Source organism: Elephantulus edwardii, unplaced genomic scaffold, assembly GCF_000299155.1.
Source record: "Elephantulus edwardii isolate Elephantulus edwardi_28Jun2011 unplaced genomic scaffold, EleEdw1.0 scaffold00131, whole genome shotgun sequence".
Taxonomy (NCBI): Eukaryota; Metazoa; Chordata; class Mammalia; order Macroscelidea; family Macroscelididae; genus Elephantulus; species Elephantulus edwardii.
Genome location: NW_006399881.1, coordinates 6632970 through 6639449, shown reverse-complemented (window position 1 = coordinate 6639449; position 6480 = coordinate 6632970).

Below are 6480 nucleotides of genomic sequence, written 5' to 3'. Positions count from 1 at the left end.
TAGCCATGTAAAGAATGTGCAAGAGTTGGTAGGCAAGAGTTTTGGCCAGGAATGAAATGGCTGTATTTTTAGATCGTTTTGCCATCCCTGCTAACTTAGTATCCTGTGATGTATCTCAAGTGTAGACATAGGAAAGTGCCTCGATTTGATGCAGACATCAGACTTTGACAGATAAATGGGCAAAGTGATTGAAGATGTTGGCAAAAGAATGATTGCAGTGGTTGGTCTTGAGCTCCAGACAGAAGAAGGAAGGAGGTGGAGGCTGGAGAAGGCTGACAGATGAAGACGAAGTAAAAGGCAACAAGCACTGGTGGTCTCTGTAGCAAGAATAGGCATCGTGGTAAAAACAGAGCAAGAAAATGAGAAGAATGGGAACTTGTGCTCGGCAGGTTTGTTAAAAGGGATATAAAATTTGAAATGCAAGTGAGTCAGCCTATTTAATTTTTTCCCTGTTTTGGTTTTTATATTGTGATATATTAGTACAGGGCATAGACATCAACTCGTTCAAGCAATAATAAGAAATACTTTATTAAGCGCCTTTACATGCCAGACACTGGTTAAGATTATACCAGTAATAGGAAGTAAGAACAGGAAGTGCAATTAGGGTGCTCCTTAGAAGCAAGGATGGTGACACTTTGTCACACATATTTTGGTTATATTGTCAAGCAATTATTAGAAAAGGACAACATGCTGGAAAAAGGTAAGAGGTCAGAGAAAGTGAGGAAGAACCCCTACGAGATAGATTGGCACACTGACTGTAATTTGAGCATACCAGAGTTGGTGAGGATGGAGCAGGCCAGGGCAAGGTTCACATCTATTTTTCACAGGGTAGCTATGTTGTTGTTGTTGCTGTTATGTGCCATTGAAATGAGTCCAATTCATAGCAACCCTATGAAGAACAGATTCAAATCCTGTCCCGTCCTGTGCCATTCTCATACTTTCTGACATACTTGATCCTATTGCTGCAGTCACTGTTTCCGTCCATCTGGGTGAGGGTCTTGCTCTTTTCGCTGAGCCTCTATCTTTCCAAGCATGATGTCCCTTTCTAAGGAATAGCTCCTCCTAACAACATGCCCAAAGTATGTGAGATAAAGCTTTGGCATTCTTGCCTCTAAGGAGCACTCTGGCTGCATTTTTTTCCAAGACACACATTTGGGGTTTTGGGGTTTTTTTTCCAGTCCATTGGATATTCGGCATTCTTTTCCAACACCAGGGCTTAAAAGCATTAATTCTTGGGAGCTCTGGCGGCCTCGTGGCAAGAAGCTGGATGCTCTGCTGGAGAAGGAGGGACAATCTCCTCCTGTACCAGTCAGATCCAATTTCATGGTGCACACACACAAAATAATAAAATTTTAAAAATTTTAAAAAGCATCAATTCTTCTGTTATCCTTACTCATTTTTGGACTCTCAGATGTACAGCAAGTGATTGAGAAGATCATAACCTGAGACAGGCTTACTTTGGTCTTCAAAATGACATTATTGCTCCTCAGTAATTTGGAGAGGTCCTTAGCAGCAGATTTCCCCAATGCAATGTTTCTTTTGATTTCTTAACTGCTAGTACCAAGGGTGTTGATTGTGGATTCAAGTAAGAGGAAATAATTGATGATGTCAATCTTTTCTCCATCTATCATACTGTTGATATTTGGTTCAGCAGTGAGGATTTTTGTCTTCTTGATGTTGAGATACAATCCATTTTGAAGATTATAGTGCTTGATCTCCTATAGCTAGTGCTTTAAATCCTCCTCACTTTCAGCAAGCAAGGGTGTGTCATCTGCATAATACAGGTTATTGATGAGTCTTCTGATCCTGATGCCACATTCTTCTTTTAGAGACTAGGTTCTTGAATTATTTGTTCAGCATACAGATTGAGTAGGTATGGAGAAAGTATCCTTTCCCCTTGGAGAAAGTATCCTTTCCCCATACCAGGGTCTTAGTCAATTTGATGGCACCTATGGGTTCTTATAAAGGATGAAGAAAAGACCAAATGGATGACAGAAGAGACTGAAAATCACAATAGAGCATCAAGAAGCCAGAATCAAGGGGAGAAATACAGAAGTAAAAGAGATGAACAGAAATTTCAAAGGGCAGCTTGAAAAAAACAAAGTATTATAAAAGAATGTGCAAAGAATTGAAACTTGAGGATAAAAAGAACCCACTGACATTTTTAGAGAATAAAAATAGAACTCAGTGGGCATTCTAAAGTTGAAAGGACTTAGAAACAAATTCAAGCCTTGAGTTGAAATACTAAGAGATATATGGGCAAAATCTTGAATGATCCAGGAAGCTTCAAAAGAAGATGGAAGGAATACACAGTCACTGTAGCAAAAAGAACTGATTGACACTGAAAAATTTCAAGAAGTATCATATGAACAAAAGCTAATGGTAACGAAGGAAGAAGTTTAAGCTCCACTAAAGGCATTGGAAAAAAATAAAATAAAGGCCCCTGGAATTGATATGATAGTAATTGGCATGTTTCAACTAACAGATACAGCCTTGGACATACTCACAAGTCTATGCCAGGAAATTTGGAAGACCTGGCCAACTGACTGGAAGAGATCCATATTTGTTTCCATTACCAAGAAAGGTGGTCTAACAGAATGTGGAAATTATCAAACAATATCATTAATATCATATGCAAGCAAAATATTGCTAAAAACAGTACACTGAAAGAGAACTGCTAGGAGTTCAGACTGAGTTTAAAAGAGGCCATAGCACCAGGAATTGCTGATGTCAGATGCAGAGAGTACCAGAAGAATGTCTATCTGTGCTTTATTGACTACGCAAAGGCACTTAACTCTGTGGATCATAACTAATTATGGCTAACGTGGAAAAGAATGGGAATCCCAGAACACTTAATTGTGCTCCTGTGAAACTTATACCTAGATAAACAGATTGTTGTTTGAACAAAGCAAGGAGCATTGCATGGTTTAAAATCAGGAAAGATGTGCATCATAGTTGTATCCTTTCTCCATACCGCAAATAATTTGAGATGCTGGAATCTATGATGAAGAATGTGGCATCAGGATTAGAAGACCCATCAACAACCTGCATTATGCTGAAATGCCTGCTACAGAAGCTCAAAGACTACAGTCTTCCATATGGATGGCATCTGAACATCAAAAAGACAAAAATCCTTGCCAATGGACCATAAGTCAACGTCATGATGGGTGAAAAAAATATTGAGGTTGTCAGTTATTTCATGTTACTTGGATTCACAATAAACACCCTTGGTATCAGCAGTTAAGAGATCAGGAGATGTATTGCACTGGGAAAGTCTGCTTCAGGGACCTCTCCAAATTACTGAGGAGCAATGATAACAATTTGAAGATTAAGGTGTGCCCGATTCAGGTCATGGTCTTTTAAATCACTTGATACACATCTGAAAGGTGGACAATAAGAATGACAAGAAGAATTGATGCCTTTCAATGTTGGAAAAGAATACTGCTAAAAGAACAAGCAGACAATGTTTTGGAGAAAGTGCAGCTAGGATGCTCCTTTGAGGCAAGGATGGTAAAGTTTTAATTCACATACTTTGGGCATATTGTTAGGACAGGCTGTTCCTTGGAGAGGGACATTGCACTTGAAAAAGTGGAGGGTGCATGCAGGAGAGGATGACCCTCAGCCAGATGGATTGACTTATCGACTGTAGCAATGAGTTCAAGTATCTCACAAAGTGTGAGGATGGCACAGGACAGGACAGGATCCAGATCTGTAGTTCACAGGGTCGCTATGAGTCATACTCAACAGCACATAACAACAACAACAACTTCGAGTTAATCGTCTAATAGGAGCCTTGCATTACATGTCTCAAATATAATTTCACATGATAATAACAAAGAAGGAAAAAGAAGCCTAAGGGCTGGGGTGCTATTTTAAATATGGCAGGCACAGAAGTGGAGGGGTGACCAGGAGAGCTTGGGGGGAGGGTGGTGGAAGCATAAAGAAAGCAAGTGCAAAGGTTTTGAGAGCAGAATATGATTGGCAGGCTTGTCCCTAACATTTGGAAACCCTATCACATGAGTAGAAATGGAAGCATTCATGCTGTGTGGCTAAACATTTAAAATTAGGAAATGTATTTTGTCATCCTTCTTTGACAAATATATTTTACTATTTCCTAGAAGACCAGGTAATTGGATTGAAAATTCAGGATTGAAATCTAAGATTGAAAATTCTTGACCTTCTCAGAGTTCTGTGCTGTAATCTTGTGAAATGGGAGGAACCAGCTCCTGGCTTCTGGTCCTGGTAGGAAGCTCTCCCTTTCCTTCCATCCCTGGGTCTTTTCTATCCCCACAAGGTCCCTCACACAATGTGAGGACCCACCCCAGTCTCCACATCCAAACTCTGCCCACACAGCCCCAGAGAGCTGCACTTTGACCATTCCTTGAACCATAGGATATGCCTGTTGGTGAAACAGTCTGCCTGTCTTGGGTGAACCAAGGAAGAAGCCTATGTAGGCGGTGGAGGCCAGCTTGTGGTCATCCGGACAGTAGATTCAGGGGCTCTGGTTACCCAGAGTGTAATCTGGAAAGGGCACAGGTTCTAGATGGGCACAACTTCTTGACTCCATTAATCCCACCCTGAGGGAAGGGTGCGTCTGGGAGGAGAGTCAGAGAACCCACCAAATCATGTGTCCCAACGCAGAGGTGTATTTTGCCAGGAATGAAAGGCACTATGCACATTTGGGGAGGTGCAAGGAGGCTGTTCCTATACTCAGATGTCTTGGAGGATCAGAAATTGAACCGTGATGATCAAGGAGATCAAAAAGCTTCCGTTTTGTGAAGAGGCTATAAAAAGTAAAGGAAGGAAGAAAGTGAAACCAGAATGTATGGTGCATCTGCGCTGAGCCTGGCTGTGTGAAAGGCGCTTTAATTTCGTAACTAAACCTTGGAGTAGACTTCTTACTCTGATGTGTACACTTAGGAAAAGAATGGCAGGGTGAGTTCCTTGCACAGCATTAGGGAGCCAGAGAAGCATGAAGCAGAGGTGCGAACCTAGGGCTTTGGCTAATTTGAAACCGCGTATCTTTCCACACCAGCACATGGACTTTGGTAGAGACTTGCTTTGGAATGAGAGTCAAGTGCAATCAAGAAAGTGAACTCACAACCTGTGAAGAGGTGGAAACAATGGCAGGGATCCTTGATCCAGGGTTAATTCCTGTCTTGCGGTCCATAGAGCTCTGGTGAGGCTATGGAGATAGGATTGGAACCTTCGTGTGGTTTGTAGTCATTTTTAAATGGAGAGAAAACGCTATCCACAGTAACCTGTATTGATGCGGAATGTGCAGCGTGAAGAATTTTTCCCAATTCAAACACCTTACCAATCAAGATATATACTCTGTCCATCACCCTAGAAATTTCCCGTTGCCTGTTTCCAATTGATCACCACCCCCGTAGACAAGCTCTGTGTGATTTCCATCAGTATGCATTAGTTTTGCTTGGTTTAGGACTCTGTATGAATGGAACCATACAGAATATTTTCTTTTATGTCTGACTTCTTGGGCTCGGTGAGTTGTTGAGATTTCTTCGTATTGTTAGATAAAAAGAGTTCTTTCCTTTTCATTATTGCTAAGTGACATTCCACTGTATGAATATGTGATGGTTTATTTATCCATTCATCTATGATAGACAGATGAGATGTTTTCTCATTTATTTTGGCTATTATGAATAAGGTTGTTATTAATATTCCTGTAGATGTCTTTTTCGGAATGCGTGTTTTCTTTTATCTTGGACTGATACCAAGGAAGAGGTTTACTGAGTCACTTTGTGGGTATAAAGAACCTTGGTAGCACAAGAGGTAAAGCACGGAGCTGCTAATTGAAAGATTGGTGACTTGAATCCACCCGGCTGCTCTGTGGAATAAAGACCTGGCAATCTGCTCTTGTAAAGATTGTCATTGTTAAGTGTCCTTGAGTCGAGTCCAACTCACAGTGACTCTATAAACAGCAGACCTGAACCCTGTCCTACCCTGTGCCATGCTTATCATCTCTGATATACTGGATGCCATTGCTGTAGCCGCCACTGTGTCAATCCATCTCCCTGAGGGTCTTCCTTTTTTTCACTGACCCTCCACCTTTCCAAGCACGGAAGAAAGACATTTGAGTTGTTTGTGGTGTTGGAAAAGTGTGCTCCCTGTCCCGTGGACTTCCAAAAGAACGAGCAGGTACGTCTTGGAGAAAGTGCGGCCAAGGTGCTCCTTACAGGTGAGGATGGGGAAGCATCATTTCACATACTTTGGGCATGTTTTTAGCAGTGCCTACTCTTTGGAATGACCATTTGCAGTACAGCGATAACTCACGGTTGCTGTGATGCTAAACACTGTGACACTGATGTGTCAAATGCAATAATGGTTACCCATGGTGGACAGTGTTTGGTGAAGCTCCTCGGTTAAAACAAGCTTGGAAGCAGGAGTGGCATCCACTTCCGAAATGGCTTGCCTCCAGAAACTCTATGAATTTGGAGAAATGATGAAAGTTATACAAGT